The sequence below is a fragment of the Pteronotus mesoamericanus genome, unplaced genomic scaffold (assembly GCF_021234165.1).
Source record: "Pteronotus mesoamericanus isolate MK-2021 breed Mesoamerican mustached bat unplaced genomic scaffold, CSHL_Meso_final scaffold_651, whole genome shotgun sequence".
Lineage (NCBI taxonomy): Eukaryota > Metazoa > Chordata > Mammalia > Chiroptera > Mormoopidae > Pteronotus > Pteronotus mesoamericanus.
This window is the reverse complement of record NW_026555325.1, coordinates 12,620,201-12,640,005: the sequence shown is the minus strand read 5'-3', so window position 1 is coordinate 12,640,005 and position 19,805 is coordinate 12,620,201. Positions and strand designations below refer to the sequence as shown.

Below are 19,805 nucleotides of genomic sequence, written 5' to 3'. Positions count from 1 at the left end.
TTTCCAAAGCATTAAGTGGATGTTGTCAGATGTTATTTTGTGTATGTGTGTGCAAGTCTAAATTTAATTTTCAATGTAAATTTATATAATGGCACCTAAATTATTTTCTCCTTTAAAATTTTTTCTTTGCTTTTATAAAAATAGACTTTATTTTTTAGAGATATTTTGGACTCAGAAAAATTGAGCAGGAAGTACAAAAAATTTTCATATGTGCCCTTCCCATACAAATATACAACTTCTCAAACTATCAACATCCTACAGACAGGTGTTATTTTAAGAAAGGATTCTATAATCAAATAAGTTTGATTTCTAAGACTTTAGTATACTAAATATTTGTATTTTCTAAGACAGTGGATAATAATATTTCCTTATATTCTGGGTCATGGAACCCTTTCATCAGAGAGCATGCCTAGGAACTAAGGTTCTGCAATGCTTACTTCTGGAAATTGTACTAAAAAAATTCATGAGACATGAATTCAAAGATGTATGTACAAGTGCATTCACTGAAGGCATGTTAACCACAGGGAGAAGTTGAAAAGACCCCATATGCTCAGTAATTGGAAAGTGGTTACATAGTTTATGTTACAGCCTTAAACTGGGATATTATATAACCATTGGCAGTGGTAATGTGGATGATATTTACTGGCATGAAAATTGCCACAACTTGCTAAGTGAAAGAAGCAGTCTAGTCAAAGAACATTTATATCCTATTGTTTCTGGTCATAATCAAAATAATTAGATAGACATATGTTATGCACAGACATATATATCAATAAATTCAGAGAGACATTTAACAAAATATAAAGAATAGTTATTTCAAGGTGGTAGGGGTACTATACTTTAATGTCATACAGATATTTTTAAAATGAACATATTAATTTTATAATAGAAATATGTTTTTTTAAAGGCAATGTGATTATGTCAACTCCTTGGCGTTTGACTTTATAGATATCAGAAGATGCTTTCCATATTTAATAAAAGGTAAATTCACAGACAAGAAAACTATAATTATATAGTAATTCCAGGAGAGAAGAACCCACAATTCCTACCTTCTGGAGAGAAACTGATAAAAACATAACAAGTGCCGTGAAATCCAGCAGCGTAAAGGAGGCGGTAAGTCTCTAGATGCTGTAGGCCTTTATGAGTCCCTAGATGGGAGCACCTCTTCTCTCTGAAACAGAAGTAACGGGAAACACACACATTTATTCAAAAGGGCAGCTGAATGAAAACCATTCCCAAACACAGACTGGAGGCTATACAGGTGGCCTGTTTTCAAGTAGGGTCTCATAGGTAAATAGGTGGAAATATTATCTCTTATTGCATAACTTTGGAAAAATTATCATTTCTGTACCTCCGTCTCCTTATTTGAAAATGGGCATAATAACAGTACTCAACTAGAAGGGTTGCTACAAATATTCATAAAATATTCACAACACTGCCAGATACAATAGTATATGCTATATATGTGTTTGTAAAAATAAATACCTGGGCTGGGTTGGTTATTAATAGAAGCCCTTCATAGAGTATATTACTGTAAGTGACATTTTACTTCCATTCACATCTCAAGTAATCCTCACCTCAATGCTGTGAGGTAGGTATTATTACCACCTGGCCCTCAGCTTTGTAAATTAGAAACCTGATTTTATCAGCTCCTAAAACTGTTATGAACTCACAAGAAACTGATCAATTAAAAAGGAGAATATTTTTGTTGTTATAAATGATATTCAGTGGTTTGAATAAAATACTGTTTACTGATATTTGCTCTATTTGAGTACCAAACCATTAAAAAATGACCTATCAGTTTAAAATTAAAGCAATGAATATTGAAAATTGAAACTGGACCTTCTATGAAGTCAGAATAGTGTGTGTTTCTACTGTTTTACCAATTTTATTTTAAGGCTTATATGATATCTGAGAAGGCACACCATTACAAATGGGACATTTTTGCCAAGAATATTTAATCTAAATCTAATAATAAATTTTTTTTCAGAAAAATCTAAATTAAGGAATGTCTTACAAAAAATAGGCCCAGATTTTTTTTTTTTTTTTTTTAAAGAGATGGGGAGAGAAACATCAATGTGAGAAACATCGATTGGTTGCCTCTCACATGCAGATTGAACTTGAAACCTGGGCAGGTGCCCTGACTGGGAGACCAATGGGTGACCTTTCGCTTTGCGGGACAATGCCCAACCAACTGAGCCACAATGGTCAGGGCTGGCCTAGACTTTTTAAAAAACATGCCAATGTCATGACAGAAAAAGGCTGGGAAATATTTTTTGTTTAGATTAAAGGAAAGTAAATGGATAGGACTACTGTATACAATATAGGATCCTTAACTGGTTTTTGGTTCAGGGGAAAAAAGATAGCTATATTTAATGGACAATTAGAAAATTTAATATACAGACTTTTAAAATCTCTATTGATTAATACATTTAAAATTAACTTAGATGGTTCACTCTTATAGATGAAATTATTCATGTATTTGTGATCATCATAATTTATTAAATACCTATTCAGTGTGGTAAGCCTGCAGATAATAAAAATTCTTACAAATAACAGACTTTAAAATACAGACTTGGCTTGTCCAAAGGGGTTAAGTGAAGGGTAATGAGGACCCCTCTGTCTCAGTCTGGCAAGTCAGCAAAACAGCTAATCTGTCATCTGTTATATGTGGGATTCAGGCCATCTTCCTATCAAAGTATTTTCCCTTACACTACAAGGAAAAAATTCAGAATGTTAGAATTGATTGCTACTTCATGCAGCCTTCAGTAAAGTTCCACAAGAGTGGCACATCAGGAAGCAGAGAAAGGGAAAAGGAGTTTTGCCAAAAGAGCTACTTTGTGGCTAAGAATCAGATGATCTGGAGCCTGGCAGGATTGAGGAACCCAAATTATAGATGTTTTATAATGATCTCTTATTTATTTCTTGAATAAATTATTTCCATAATACAGAATTGAAAGATATAAAAAGGCAATGAAAAATTTCTTTTTCAGTCTTGTTCCCAGGCACCTGTTTTCCCTCCCCAAAGGCAACCACTGACACCAGATTTTTGTATCTTTTCAGAAATGTGTAATGCACTGCCATATCTACACATGCATTCACAGAAATGGAGCAAGTTATAGACACTGTCCTATACCTTGCTTTCTTCACATGTTTTGTCAATTGATCATTTCAGTACATATAGAGCTGCCTTATATGTCATTATTATAAAGCTTATGGCATAAAAACTATAGAGCAGACAAGAATGAACAAGGATTTTAACAGATGTTTTCCCATGAAGAGGAAATAAGATACTGGCCACCAGTCAGGGAAAAGCATCTAGGTGTCTTGAGTAACAAGTGCAGAAGACAATGACTGAGGAAGGTACCTGGGAGGGTTATCTGAAGGTTTAAAGAAGCCAGAATATTATGTGTATTGTGGCAGAGTGCCTGAAAAGTTACTGAAGCCTCTGCTATGAGAGGGTTGCAAAAATGGCTAAGACTGATCTGGCAGACATAAAGGAGACTGAGGTTTAAAGAAATGCAGCGAGTGTGTAGTTCTCACAACTGCAGACGATGGCAAAGATTGTGGCAGTATGTCCAGTGTATGAAGTCCAGAGGCACAGTAAGAGGAACCGCATCTCAGTAGGCGCAGGCACATGGTGCCAATATGCCAAGGGACAAACAGTAACTTAGCAGTGACCAGCGAGCAGAGAGAAGTGTGGAATTTCATACTTACCCACTGGTGCCAGAACGATATGAGTCTCCCCAGGAACTTGAAGAATAAAAGGGAAGGAGAAAATAAGGGATAGGGAGGGTCTTAGTTTAAAGCCTAAAGTAACTCAATTTTATTTCAGAAATGACCAAGCAACTACCAATTGGTAAGATTAAGTTTTCCTTTATCTGTGGAAATGCTGGTGGTGGTCACAGGGCGCTGGGGGTGGGAGGGAGTGACCAGGAAAAGGGGTTTGTGAGATAAGTCAGTTTCAGATGCAGGCAAACAATTTTATACACGAGATAAACAACTATAAAATTCAAATTTACATTGTCAGCTCACAGGGCTGTCAGAAAGACACAATGAAATGATTGTGTGAAAATGTACAAACAATAAATGGTGTGATTTTCTGATTACTATTTCTGACAGTAACCTTTCTTTGACTTTTCACCATGTTCTTGGGATCTAACAGTCTTATAATTCCAGATTGTATTACATAATACAGAGTATTAGCTCTGAAGTAAGTGAATCTTGGGTTCATGTTCTACCTCTGTTACCCACTAGCTGTATGAGTTTAGGGAAGTAACTTCTCTGAGTCTCTCTATGGTTTTTATTTATAATACATAGTATGATAATCAGAAATCATTTCAGGCCCTGGCTGGGTAGCCCAGTTGTTTAGAGTGTCATCCTCATATGCCAAGGTTGCAGGTTTGATCCTTAGTCAGGGCACATACAAGAATCAACCAAAGAATGCATAAATAAGTGGAATAACAAATTGATGTTCTTTACCCCCCCCCACCTTTTTCTCTCTCTCAAATCAATAAATAGTGGGCTTCCAGCCAAGATGGTGGTGTAGGCAAGCATGGCTCACCTCTTTGCCCAACCACATCAAAATTACTACTAAAGTATAACAACCATCACTCAGAACCATAAGGAATCAGGTTGAATGGAAGTCTGACAACTACAGAATTAAAGAGAGCACATCCATCCAGACCAGTAGGAGGGGGACTGATGCAGAAAGACTGGGTCTTTCACTCATGTGTGGTGGATAAAAATTCAAGAGGGATATCTCAGGAGTGAGCAGGCCCAGTCCCACACCAGGCCCCTCAGCACAGTATTCCATGCCAGGATAGAAGTCCCTGCAACTTCTGGCTGCAAAAATCAGTGGGGGTGGAAGAAAATGCTGGAACCCCAAGCAGTTCCTCTTAGAGAACGCACACATGGACTCACCTACTCAGACTATTTTCCTCTGAGCTCCTGTGCCAGGTTGGCAACTTGAAAGGAACCGGTGTCATAATGGAAGAGGCTGAAGTGTCTGGCATTGGGGTGAGGAGAAGCCACTGTCCCTTTTCTAAGCCCCCCTTGAAGAGCCACGGGGCCGGCAGGCTGGTGCCATACTTGAGTCTCCATCAACCTGGCTACCACTGCTTGACCGGCCTTGGAGATCCCCAGAGACTCTGCCCCACCCAATTACTGGCCCATCCTGTTCCATATGAATGACTAGTCCTGGCTCATGCTTCACAACTTCTTAAATGCTATCAGACAAGCAACAGCTGGCCTCAGTGAGCTCCAGGCGGGGCACTAGCAAATGCCAGATTAGTTTCACAGTGTGGCTTCACCTGGGAATCTCCAAGTCCAGCACAAATCACAGCCATCTCAGATTGCTTTACAGCTCAGGAATGGAGGCCCCAGGCAAAACACAGGTGGGGGCTGATCTTGACCCCCCCCCACCACCCAGGAAGCCCCAGGGCCAGCGCACCCAGTGGACAGCTACAGACTACTTTGGAGCACCGCCACCCTGCCCCTGCACAGCTGACCCTCCATGGAGGATGGAGGGTGGAGGTTGGTGGTAAGCAGTCACAGCCAATCCTCACAGCTGACTGGCCTGGGTAAATCCCTCCCACTGATCTGCCAACAGCAACCAAGGCTCAACTGCAAGAGGAAGGTGCACTGAGCCCGCAGAGAGGGAACCTCTCGAAAACCCATCTTGGGTGATAGGGGAGGCTGCGCCACTGGACCCTACAGGACACCCACTACATTAGGCCACACCACCAAGACACAGATTCAAAGCGGTTCTACCTGACACATAGAAACAAACACAGGGAGGCTGCCAACGCGAGTTGACAAAGAAACGTGGCCCAAATGAAAGAACAGATCAAAACTCCAGAAAAAGAGCTAAACAAAATGGAGATAAGCCATCTATCAGATGGAGAGTTCAAAACACTAATTATAAGCATGCTCGAGGAACTTACTGAGGACCTCAGCAACATAAAAAAGATGCAGTCAGAAACGGAGTCACTAATTGAAATAAAGAACAATGTACAGGGAAAGAACAGCAGAGTGGATGAAGCCAAGAATGAAATCAATGATTTGGAACATGAGGAAGCAAAAAACCACCAATCAGAACAAGAAGAAAAAAGAATCCAAAAATGTGAGGGTAAAGTAAGCAGCCTCTGGGACAACTTAAAGAGATCCAACATTCACATCACAGGGGTGCCAAAGGAGAAGAGAAAGAGCAAGAATTGGAAATCTATTTGAAAAAATGAAAGAAACCTTTCCTAATTTGGCAAAGGAAATAGACATGCAAGTCCAGGAAGCACAGAGAGTCCCCCAAAAGTTAGACCCAAAGAGTACCACGTCAAGACACATCATAATTAAAACGCCAAGGGTTAAAAATAGAGAGTGAATCTTGTAAGTAGCAAGAGAAAAGCAGAGTTACCTACAAAACAGTTCCCATAAGACTGTCAGCTGGTTTCTTAAAAGAAACTTTGTAGGCAAAAAGGGGCTGGCAAGAAGCATTCGAAGTGCTGAAAAGCAGGCACCTACATCCAAGATTATTCTATCCAGCAAAGCTATCATTTAGAAAGGAAGGGCAGATAAAATGCTTCCCAGATAAGGTAAAGCTAAAGGAATTTATCATCACCAAGCCATTATTATATGAAATGTTAAAAGGATTTATTTAAGAAAAAGAAGATCAAAACTATGAATATTAAAATAACAACAAACTCGTAACTATCAACAACTGAATCTAAAAAATAAAAAAAACAAACACCAAACTAAGCAAACAACCAGAACAGGAACAGAATCATAGGTATGGGGATCATTTGGAGGATTATCAGCTGGGTGGTAGAACAAAGGAGAAGGAGAGATCAAGAAGCATAATTGGTAGGAACAAAATAGACAGGTGAATGTCAAGAATAGTATAGGAAAGGGAGAAGCCAAAGAACTTAAATGCACAACCCACAGACATGAACTAAGCGGGGTGGATTGCTGGAGGGAAGCAGGGTACTGGGTGGAGGGGGGCGAAGGGAAAAAGCTGGGACAACAGGAACAGCATAATCAATAAAATATACTTAAAAATATAACCAATAAATAAAAAAATTAGAAACAATATTTCAAATATGTATTAGGTAAGATAATGAAACGTACATAGCATATTGGCCCAAAATTGATGGATTTACTTACTTTCTTTAAAGTTTAAACTATGTTGTCCAGTTTTTGATTTGGAAAATTTAATCATCTTGTCATATGTCTTGATTATAAGAGATTGAGCTACATAATGTACGGCTCTTAGTTACTGCTCTCAGGCTAATGTGGTAATAATATACATCCCACATGTTGTGGAGGAAGCAGGTCTATAATAAAACCATTTAAATGCAAAATATGTAATGCATAAACAGCAATCTCCTCAAATCTTATTTTGAGACTCAGTATAGGAACTGAGTATGGTAATTTCCCATAATCTCCACATAGGAATTCCATTTTTAAAAGAAAGGTATTTATCTAAAATCTAACAAATGTTATATTAAATGTTAAAAAGAAGAAAGTATACATTCCATAAAGAATACAATTAAAAAAGGAGAAACTATATAGTAGATAATAAAATAAACAATATTGATTTCTGGTTAAAGATGGCAGATTGAACATAAACATTTAATTTTATCCCACTTCAAAACCACACTAAAATACAATATAATATTAAATATTTTATTAAAAAGAATAAACCAAGAAAGAAAAGTAGAATAGAGATGAATGATAGGAACCAAAATTTGGAAGCTAGAAGGCAGAAAAACTATAGCTAAGTGACCTAGCAGACCCAAGCGAGTAGAGGCCTAAAGCAGCATTAGGTAAAGCCAGGATGCAATTTCATTCGTCCTGCAGTTTCCAAAAAAACTTAGGAATTGGTGGCACTAAGACTTGTGAAAGTCGGTTAAAGGTGGAAGTAAGAGCAAGGATGTCTGGAATTTTCTTTGAAAATTATTCTTTTACATTCTCTTTCTAGCCTTCAAAACTGGACAACCACCTCTCCCTCTGTCATCCTAGCAGAGGAGTAAATGTTTATTCTTTGAGGTTGGTAAAACAGAAAGTTCTTTAGGAAATTTTGCAGAATTCTGGAGGGCAGAATACTGCAGGGGTCCCCATCCTCTGGGCCTCGGACCGGTATCGGTCTGGGCCTATTAGGAACTGGGCTGCACAGCAGGAGGTGAGGTTGAATGTCATGCACTTGAATCATCCAGAAACCATCCCCCCCGCCCCGCCCCCATGGTCTGTAGAAAAATTGTCCTCCGCAAAACTGGTCCCTGGTGTCAAAAAGGGTGGGGACCACTGCTCTACTGAGAACAGGACTGAATGACCTTTTACATGCGGAATACTGAGACTCCAACTCCTCTTCTACTTGGTTTGCAGAATGTCAGTAACCCATCATGTAACTAACTTCTAGGCAGGAGAGTAAAAAATCTCCTTTGGTGAAGCTAACTGGACTGGAACTGAAGGTATTCACTAAAATGATATTGGGGGTTCCTGAACAAACAGCATAGTCAGATTTAGGGAACTGACAGTTATTAATCCCCAATTATAGGTTATCTAAGCATTCTTTCTTATTACTTTACATGTGAGCTGACAGACGAACACTAGATATCTGAGGAAAGCCCCTAATGTGACAGAAAGCCTAAAGCAAGTAAACAGGAAACAGAACTATTCAGGGAAATAAAACTTCCAAAAAAAAATTTATTCTCAAAGAGATAAGAGAAAAACTGCATCCATGAAACAAGAACAAATTGACATTTTTTAAAAAGAGGAACAAAGAGTTACTGAAAAAGAAAATTAGGTTAGAAATGAAAACCTCAAAGAAGAGGTTAGATAATATCCCAGCAAGTAAAGAAACTAAGAAAAAGAATGTAGGAGAGAAAGGATAAAAAAAATTAGAAAACCAATCTAGAGATTTAACATCCGGATAGCAGAAAGAAAAGAGAAAATGAAGAGAAAGAAATCATCAAAGAAGCAATTCATGAAAATTTTCCTGAACTTAAGAACATTAATTTCTAGGTTAAAATGGTTCACTGAGTGTCTAGTCAGATGAATGAAAATAGAACCCCAACAAGGCACACCATAGTAAAATTTCAGAACTCTGATACAAATAGAAAACAGTAAAAGTTTCCAGAAATAAAAAATATATAAAACAGAAATTAGATTGTCTTTCAACTTTTCAACACTAAAGACAATAGAGAGATACCATAAAAATTATGAGATAATGAATTCCAAACCAGAATGTCTATACTAAGCCACAATATCAATCAAGTGTCAGTAAAGCCTAAAGACATTTCAGACAGACAAGATCAAAGCTATTGTTAGAATACTCTATCAAAATGAGAGAGTAAAGGAAGAAGGAAAGACATTTAAAACTGGAGATCCAATTCAAAACAGGTACAAAAAGAAACCCCAATGTGACAGTAAACAGGGGTCTGTTTAATCTGGGACAGAAGTTACAGCTGAATCAGAAATAAGTATTCAGGAAACCAAGCAAATAAAAAATAAGGCAATTATTAATTTTAGGGAAGGCAGAGAATTAGATATATAATCTGGTTAAGCTTAAGACACGAAATGAGTTTATACAGTTATAAAATGTGTGTAATTGAATATTAAACATCAAAATTATGACACAGCCATCTTGAGAAGGTGGCATATTTGTGGTGATGGTGTAGGGGATACAAAAGAGATTTAAATCTGTACCTTCCACAGTGCTGCACTAATAGATTATATGTGAAGCTGAAAAAATCAGTAAGTAGAAATATTATCATGTTATTTATAGATATTCTTTTTCATAAACAGCAAAAATAAAAAAATAAATAGTGTTTCTGGGAATTGGAAAAATGATGAAAGGAAATTCAAAGCAGGGAACTGTTGTTCTTTTCTAAAAATATGTTTTGTAGGACTACTTGATTTTTTAAAACTATTGGCATGTGTAACTTTGATAAATACAAAACAAAACAAAAAGAGCAAAAAAAATTTATCATTAACAATGATTTGTGAAAACTTAGTAGGTGTTCATAAATTCTTAAATGTGGTTGCATGAATTGTCACTGTCCACAGTGACGCATCCAAGGATGGGCACTTACATAACCTTATAGGATAAGTTTCTAGAGAACAGTTGTTGCAACAAACATGTGCTATGGCAGCCAGTGCAAGGCAGGTGTCTAAATATTGCTATTAATTGATAACAATGAAAATAAAAAAACAGGCACTGCAGTGGGTTCTTGACTTCCTGGGTTTAAATCTTTAACTCCATTTATATAATCTTGGACAAGATATTAAACCTCTTTTTGCTTAAGCTTTCTTATCTGTAAAATTCTTATTTCATAGGGATATTGTATTACTTGATATATTATAGGAACAATGCTTAGCACAGTGCCTGACATAATGAAGGGCTAATAAATGTTAACTTATTTTAATTGTTGTCCCAAATTCCTAACTCTGGATTATAAAGTCCAGTGTACCTTCTCCCACCTTCTTGCACAGACCTTGGGACATTTTATTTCCCACAAATTTCTTGTTCAGCTATCCCACAGAGTTCAAACTTAACTACCACCCTAAAATCAATCATACCTGTTTGATTCAAAACCTAGACTAGAAATAAGTATCATACCTAGAACCACCTCTATTTTTTTATCCACTGCTGCTTCCCTTTTCCCTCTAAGGAAGCCTAGAGCAGGATTTCAAAACAGAAGACCTGCGTTTGGGTAGGTCATTTAGCCTCTCTGATTATCCATTTTCTCATCTGTAAGGTGGAGATGGTAACGTCGCTAGAGTGGACATTTGAAGTTTGCCACCCACCATGCTTTACTGCTACTCTTGGCAACTGTGCACTGACTTTCCTTTGGACAATCACCTATTTCCCAGCTCTAAGGCGGCTCTAACTGCCAAAGTCAGTCAAAGTACCTAGCCATTCCTCTGTCCACAGTGACGCATCCAAGGATGGGCACTAAACTGAATTAAGTAATAGTGATACTCAAAAAGGTCAGGGTCACCAAAGTGTGAAGCTGACTATGGAGCCAATCCAGAGGGAAAGAGTTGCAGGCCGAAAATTCCTTTTTAAAAAACAATTCCATCCTATCAACCAAAATATTCCTTTTTAGCCCAGCGTGTGTGTGAGTGTGGGGGGGGAGGGGGAGAGGGAGAGGAGGGTGGGAGAATGTTTTTCAACTGCAACCAAATGAGTCTTAACTCCTACCTACCTTATAAACATTATCTCCACTGTTTCTAGGGTTGATCGACTGAGATGATATAAAAATATTTGGTAAACATAAAGCAGTATGTAAATGTTAATTGTTGTTATTGCAGTTTTTAATAACAAATCAATGTTATTCAGAAAGCAAACTATGCCTTTAAACAGTTATTACTTATTTTCACAAAAATCAAAGTACCCTCTTAAGAGTTTGGATATGGTAGATATTATTTGTGAATATCTATTTTGTATGAAAATATAAAAATGTACAGTTGTTCATGTGAGAACTGCTCAAATGGCTTCCTTATCTATCAAACTTAAAAGTTTAGGCCATTCCTCTCCTCCCCCAATCTCTATTTTACCCTTTAAAATTTATGCTCCATAAACCTGTTTAAATCCTTTTAAAATATGTATTCTGTACTAATTACATACAAGTGAATTTTATCAGACTTAATTAGTAAAATCTGGGGTAGTTCATTTTATTATTTATAAATGAAACACTAATTAAAGGGAAATGGAAAAATGGAACCCAGTTCCTATAAAAGCTGATTTTATAAACTTGTAAAATAAAATACTTAGAAGTTAGAATAACAACTGGAAGTAAATGGATATTCCAAATTAGCTCAAAGGCTTTAAAAAGGCATTTGTTTTTTTAAATAGATCTATCTCTTCATGTCTATAGGATTAATTTTACTGGAAATTCTTTTTTCTAGCTAAAGCAGAAGTAAACTTTAGTTCCACTCCTGTTTCATTTCTCAGAAACTGAATAAGTGCAGTTGGAGTAAATGCTGCTTACAGTATTTGCTCCATTTACTTGTCTTATCTCTAGATTAGGCTCCTTTAGGTAAAAGATCAGATAATCAGGCAATGAGGATGATTCTTGGTCTCACTCTCTATTATAATTACCTGATAACAACAATGAATATAATAGTGAAAAAATCATGAACATGAGCGTATACAATTTCTCATTATGAAAAACATCCAATAAAAATCTAAGCTTTAATTAGATTTTTTAAAGAAAGAAAATGATGAAATAAGAATGACATTCTCTGATTAAAAACAAGTAACCACACAGGGGTCACTAGTAAAAATTTAATACCAATTCAAAATAGTATTAGACTAATTATTTGTCAGGAAACATCATAAAATGCTAAAATTCCAGTCCAATAAAATGGACTCTTTTTAATAAAACAGAGTCACAAACTGTGACTGTGAAGAGTCTGGTGTTAAAATAAGTTTTGTCCTTCAAAATGGTTATCCTGGGAGGCCAAAAACCAAGCCCAGGAATGCTAAATTGTTCAATATTTTGAACAATTATTCCCAATACTTTGGGAATTTCTCTTTTGTAATTGGCTTTACAATGAGCTTTTGCACCTCACAAGATTGTTGTTTTTGACCTCAAAAGGCCTACATAACTTATGACCCACTGAACTTAGTTTGAGATGACACTTAGTAGGTTTCTGAATTCAGATAAAACTAGTGTATATATTCAAAATAGTGTATCAAGGAACAAAAGCAATTCCATAAATATTTTGTGCAAAGGCAGGATACACAGAATAAGCCTACAGTTTTCTAAGTGCTACTAAGAAAGAATCAAATAATATAAATTTAAAATTTTCTGCTTCTCACCTTCCCTACAATTACATTTTAAATTAGTAATAAAATAGTAGTCCTAATATGCAAATCTAATATTAAATTGCAGACTGTGAGGTTAAATTTTAAAAAAAGAGCAGCTCCTAGAAAAAATTCAATTTAACAAACATTTATTGACTGTATTCTATGTGTCTACAGTAGTGCTAGGATATAGAAAAAAATAATATACAGTCCAGACCCTCAAGGCACTTATAAACTAGTGGAAGAGGAAGTTATGTACCATAACCACTACGACATTCTTCTTCAATTCTAGACTTGAGTAGCTAAATGAAATCTTAGTTCTGTAAGTTAATTTACATCCAAATACTTTATGTTTTCTCATGCCTATCCTATTACCACTAACATTTCGTACCTTTATAAACATATATCACATTAAATTGTACAAATTTTTTAATATATCTGCATTCTAGCTGGGCTATGAACTCCACCACAGCAAGAAGTGGAGGTCATCATAGCAGAGCACATGTACAACTGTATGAATCGAAAGGGTTGAATGATAAGGCAGGAAGTTAAATATAATATCGTTGAAAGAAATGCAAAGAGGTATAAGAACAGAAAGAGAGGATTATAGATAGATGGGACAATTAAATATCATTAAATTTCCAATTTTGTGATTGAGTGTTGGATGAGGTATGGGGAAAAGTGGTAAGAAAAATACCTAGACAAGTTAGTAGCGATCTGCGTGGGTCCGCTTTCCCAGACCTGTGTAACTGGGGAACCAATACAGGTGCCATGAAATTGCCCTTGGGAATCTATCTACATGACTGAACAAAATGCAAATGTCTATACTATTTTAGAAAAATGTAAAGCACTGTTTACCGAATGGTGCTTCATGAAATGATATACTCAGAGAAATGCAATACATGCTGTCAGATCCCAGTTCAATCCAGTATATTTTCCAAATAACGTGACCATGAAACCCTTCACTGATGAAATTCTTATGTCAGTTCAGAAAATAATGTCATAATTTCCCTATGTTTAATATGTAAGGCATCACTATATTTTAACTTAAAATATGAGTCATTAAAATGTTCTATTTCCAGTGTTAAAATATTACACTACTCTTGGGAACAACTCCTGAATATCTTCTGTTTCGTAGCAGAGGATATGAAATAAAATCATAATAAATAAGAAATTACCAATATAAGTTTACTTTTTTTTTTGTTCCAAATTTATTGAGGTGACATTAGTTAATTATATAGGTTTCAGGTGTACACTTCTATATTATCTATATATTGTATTGTGTGTTCACTACCAAGTCTCCTTCCTTCACATTTATCCCCTTTATACCTACCGCCTTTTCCCTCTAATAATCACCATACTGTCATCATTCTTTCTTTTTATTTTTTTTGCTTAATCCCTTTACCTTTTTACCTAGCCCCACAACCACCTTCTCTCTGACAGATGTCAGTATGTTCTTTATCAATGAGTCTGTTTTTATTTTGTTAGTTAATTTTGTTCATTAGATTCCACATATGAGTGAAACCATATGGTATTTGTCTTTCTCTGACTGGCTTATTTCACTTAGTGCAGTACTCTCTAGGTCTATCTATGGTGCTGCAAAAAATGAGATCTCCTTCTTCTTTTTTTAAATCCTCACCTGAGGGTATGGTTTTATTGATTTTTGAGAGAGAGATGGAGATTGAGAGAAAAACATTGACATGAGAAAGAAACATGGATCAGTTGCATCCCATATGTTCCCTGACTGGGGCTCATATGTGCAACCTAGTTATGTGCCCAGACCAGGGATTGAATCTGCAACCTTTAGGAGTACAGGATGATGCTCAACCAACTAAGCCACCCGGCCAGGGCAAGATTTCCTTCTTTTTTATGGTTGCGTAATATTCCATTGTATAAATGTACCACAGCTTTTTTATCCACTTATCCACTGATGTGCACTTGGGCTGCTTTTGTTTTATATACCCAAACCTACAAGAAACACTTTATTGTTCAAGGTTGAATGATTTAGACTACAGTGGGATTTAGTGAAATAAACATAAAGTTTGACTTAGATATAATACCTTAAAAACACCAAGAAATGGGAAACAAAGTGAACGTCCATAAACAGAAGAATAGCTAAATAAATTTTGGTACGTCCAAACCACACACTATACTGCAGTTATTAAAAAAAAATAAAGCTATTTCCAAAGTATTCTAGAGTGAGAAATACAAGGTGCAAGTATATATGTGTGTTTATGTTCACATTTTTTAGGGCAATTAACAAAAGTTATCTATCTATCTTCTATCTACACACACACACACACACACACAAAGTCTGTCCAGAAGGTATCCAGCCATGCAATATGAAAAATAGAGACATTTATTGAAGAAAATACAAGAAACACTGTACGTAGGACAATGACACCAAAGTCCCCTTCTAAGTAGGACTTTGGGACCTCCCTCAGTTCTCCCAATCGCCATCATCTCCCCTGTCATATTTTCCTGAATTTCATTGATCGTAGGAAATCTCTTCCCTTTCAAAGGTGATATTCATTTTGAGAAAAGCCAGAAGTTGCTGGGTGCCAAATCTGGGCTGTAGGGGGGTGGAGTCACCTGGGTGATTAGATGTTTTGTCAAAAAACTCTGCACGAGATATGGTGCATGAGTGGGCACACTGTTGTGATGAAGCTGCCAATCACCAGTTGCCCACTGCTGCGGCCTTCTGAATAATCAGAATAGTTTCCACAGAGAAATGTTCAAGCTGACCTCAAAATCTGATGCAGATTCGTTGCTCTACTTGCTCAGTAATTTTGAATGCAATGGTCACACAGTACACATATTCACTCAACAATGTCTACCATGCCCACTGACTAGTATAGTGAAGTCATCATTGTTCATGCATGTGCATTCCAGTACACTCTCCTTGGCTGCCAAGTTATGTTGATGTCATGCAAACTGTTCTCATTATATTAACAATGGATGGACTTTTTCTGGACAGACCTCTTATAGACAGGGGTGGTTATAGTTACTTTCCTTTCATCACTTTGAATATTTTTTGCCAATCCCTTCTGGCCTGCAAATCTATAACAGTATAGAAATCAGTTTCTGTTGGGAAATCAGCCGATAGTCTTACAGGAGCTCCCTTATAGGTAACTAAGTGCTTTTCTGTTGCTGCTTTTAAGATTCCCTCTGTCTTTTACATTTTACATTTTAATTGTGATGTGTCTTGGTGTGGGCCTCTTTGGGTTCATCTTGTTTGGGACTCTCCACACTTCCTGGACTTTTATGTCTATTTCCTTCACCAAGGTTGGGAAATTTTCAGTAATTATTTTTTCAAGTAGGTTTTCAATTTCTTTCTCTCTTTCTAGACCCTATGGTGTGGATATTGGTATGCCTGAAGTTGTCCTAGTAGCCTCATTTTTTTTGGATTCCTTGTTTTTCTCTTTGCTCTTCTGATTTGGTTGGTGTTTTTTGCTTCCTTATATTCCAAATTGCTGATTTGATTCTCAGCTTCATCTACATTACTGTTGATTCCCTGTAAATTATTCTTCATTTCAGTTATTGTATCTTTCATTTCTGAGTAGTTCTTTTTTATGGTTTCCACATGCTGTTGAAGTTCTCACTAAGTTCATCTACTCTTCCCCTATGTTCACTGAGCATCCTTATAACCAGTGTTTTAAACTCTGCAGCTACTAGATTGCTGATTACCATTTTGTTCAGTTATTTTTCTGAGGTTTTGTTCTTTTATTTGGGCCTCTTTTTTTTTTTGTTTCCTTAAGTTGGTAGCCTCCTTGTATTTGTTTCTATGTATTACGTAGAGCTGCTGCATCACCTGAGCTTGACAGACTGGCCTAATGTAGCAGGTATCCCTTAGGGTTCAGTGGCACAGCCACCCTGTTCACCCGAGCTGGGCACTCCAGGTGCAATCTCCCTCCTCCCACCCACCCTGTTGACTGTGTACACCATCCTGTTGTTCTTGAGCCTTGATTGCTGTTGGCATGAGCGGGAGGGATTTACCACCAGGCTGATTGGGTGCAAGTATTGATTGCAAACACCATAGAGGATCAGCTGTGCAGGGGCCCACTGCATAGAGGACATTTCAGTGGGGTTCTAGTGCCCACAGAGTCTACTTCTTGAGCGTGTCACTTAAAAATATGGCTGGATGGTACTTCAACATGGTCTGAATATGTCCACTGGGTGTGCTGACTCTGGAGTCTTCTGGGAGGTGCTAGCCAAGTTCAGCCGCTACCTGTGTTCTGCCTGGAGCCATAAGGCATGAGTTACAAAGTGATTTGCAGATGGCTGCTACTTGTGCTGGGCTTGGAGGTGCCTAGGAGAGGCCAAGTTGTGAATCAAGGCAGGCTGTCACTAGTGCCAAGCCTGAGGCCACTTAGTGATAAGTATGAGGCACTCTCAGGCCAGGTGATGCTTTTTATGAGAGATTTTAGGAAAGCCTGAAGCATGAGTAAAGACAGGCCATGCATATGGAAAAGCCACTGGAAACAGGATGGGTGGGCCCACAGGTTGGGTAGGGTGGAATCTCAGGGAATCACTGGGGTATGAGGGAACAGTGTGAGCCAGGTTGATACTCAGGTGAGACTCAATTTCAACCTGGCTCACAGTATGTGTGAGGGGTGGGCCCAGAAAAGGAAGAATGGCCTCTGCCATCACTTCTGTCTGGGACAAAGATGCATCTACAGCTCTCACCCTAATGCCAAACAATTCAGTTCCTCCCCATATGCCCCTGGTGCTTTCTGAGCAGCTGCCCTATTATTAGAACTCAGAGTGAATGATTCTGAATAAGTTTGTGGGCAGGCCATTTTATTTTTTAATTATATTTTATTGATTATGCTATAACAGTTGTCCTGATTTTCCCCCTTCACTCCCTCCACCCAGCGCCCCCACTCCCTCAGGCAGTTCCCCCACCACTGGTCATGTCCATGGGTCATGGGCATAAGTTCTTTGGCTACTCTATTTCCTATACTGTACTTTACAACCCTGTGGCTATTCTGCAACTACCTATCTGTACTTCTTAATCCCCTCGCCTCTTCACCTATTCCCCTCCCCTCCCATCTGGCAAACTTCTGGTAACTAACTTCTTTTTTCTTGCTTTTATGAGTCTCTTTTTTATCTTTAACTTTGGCATTTTAATAATGATGATTTTTGGAGTGGGCCTCTTTGCATCCCTCATAATTGGGACTCTCTGCACTTCCTGGATATCTGTTTCCTTCATCAAATTATGGAAGTGATTTTTCACTATTTTTTTCAGATAGATTTCCAACTTCTTGCTCTTTCTCTTCTCCTGGTGAATGTTTCCCTATGAGGTAAAAGTTGGACCTCTTGAAGGTGTCCCAGAGGCTGTTTATACTACACTCATTTTTTAAAATTCTTTTTTCTTGTTGTTCTGATTGGTGGTTTTTTGCTTCCTCATGTTCCAAATCATTGATTTCATTCTTGGCTTCATCCACTCTACTGTTCTTTGCCTGTACATTGTTCTTTATTTCAATTAGTGACTCCGTTTCTGACTGCATCTTTTTTATGTTGCTGAGGTCCTCAGTAAGTTCCTCGAGCATGCTTATGATTAGTGTTTTGAACTCTGCATCTGATAGATGGCTTATCTCATTTTGTTTAGCTCTTTTTCTGGAGTTTTGATCTGTTCTTTCATTTGGGCCACGTTTCTTTGTCAACTCGCGTTGGCAGCCTCCCTGTGTTTGTTTCTATGTGTCAGGTAGAACCGCTTTGAATCTGTGTCTTGGTGGTGTGGCCTAATGTAGTGGGTGTCCTGTAGGGTCCAGTGGCGCAGCCTCCCCTATCACCCAAGATGGGTTTTCGAGAGGTTCCCTCTCTGCGGGCTCAGTGCACCTTCCTCTTGCAGTTGAGCCTTGGTTGCTGTTGGCAGATCAATGGGAGGGATTTATCCAGGCCAGTCAGCTGTGAGGATTGGCTGTGACTGCTTACCACCAACCTCCACCCTCCATCCTCCATGGAGGGTCAGCTGTGCAGGGGCAGGGTGGCAGTGCTCCAAAGTAGTCTGTAGCTGTCCACTGGGTGCGCTGGCCCTGGGGCTTCCTGGGTGGTGGGGGGGTCAAGGTCAGCCCCCACCTGTGTTTTGCCCGGGGTCTCCATTCCTGAGCTGTAAAGCAATCTGAGATGGCTGTGATTTGTGCTGGACTTGGAGATTCCCAGGTGAAGCCACACTGTGAAACTAATCTGGCTGCTCCTAGGGCTCACTAAGGTCAGCTGTTGCTTGTTCGATAGGATTTAGGAGCTAAGACCAGCCGTTTTTGTGGAAAAGCAGCTTGGGTGGGCCATAAATTGGGTGGGGTGGAGCCTTTGTGGATCTCCAAGGTGGGTAGGCCATTTTGTAGGAAATCCTTGGGACTTCAACAGCATTCTGTCTCACCCAGCCATAATCCTGCTGGTTTTTACAGCCAGAAATTATGGAGACTTATCTTCCTTGGACTGGGATCCTGAGCTGGAATTCTGGTGTGGGGCTGGGACTCCTTACTTCTCAGGGAAGACCTCCACAGCTGAGATATCCCTCTTGATTTTTATCTACCACACATGGATATCCCTTTCCTATCTCTGCTCCTCCTATCAGTCTCAATGGGGCTTTAAAAAAAACATATTCTTAATTGTAGGACTTCTGTTCAGCTATATTTCAAGAAAGTTCTGAATGATGGTTGTTGTGTAGTTTTGTTTTAATTTTGATGTGGTTGTGGGAGGATGCGAGTACCACATTTACATATGTGGTCACCTCTTTTTTTTTTTTTTTTTTTAAGATTTTATTTATTTCTAGAGAGAGAAGGGAGGGAGAAAGAGAGGAAGAGAAACATCAATCTGTGGTTGCTTCTCGCGCTCCCCAAACTAGGGACCTAGCCTGAAACCCAAGCATGTGCCCTAGACTTGGACTGAACCAGCGACCCTTTGGTTCATAGGCTGGCACTCAATCTACTGAGTCACACCAGCCAGGGCTATATGTGGTCATCTTGACCAGAAGCCTCCTTACAATATTAAA

General features: G+C 38.2%; 1 protein-coding gene across 2 annotated transcripts in view; it reads right to left on the bottom strand.

Annotated features, from left to right (window-relative positions):
* Positions 1-1,167, bottom strand: part of MBD5 (methyl-CpG binding domain protein 5) — a 148,635-nt gene extending 147,468 nt beyond the window's left edge. Inside the window, exon 1 of one of the 2 annotated variants that reach the window (XM_054562611.1) lies at positions 1,050-1,167. The gene's annotated coding sequence lies outside the window, so the exon portion shown is untranslated. The remainder of the gene's footprint in view (positions 1-1,049) is intronic. The other variant, XM_054562610.1, reaches the window with a different exon arrangement.
* Positions 1,168-19,805: the final 18,638 nt, after the last annotated feature.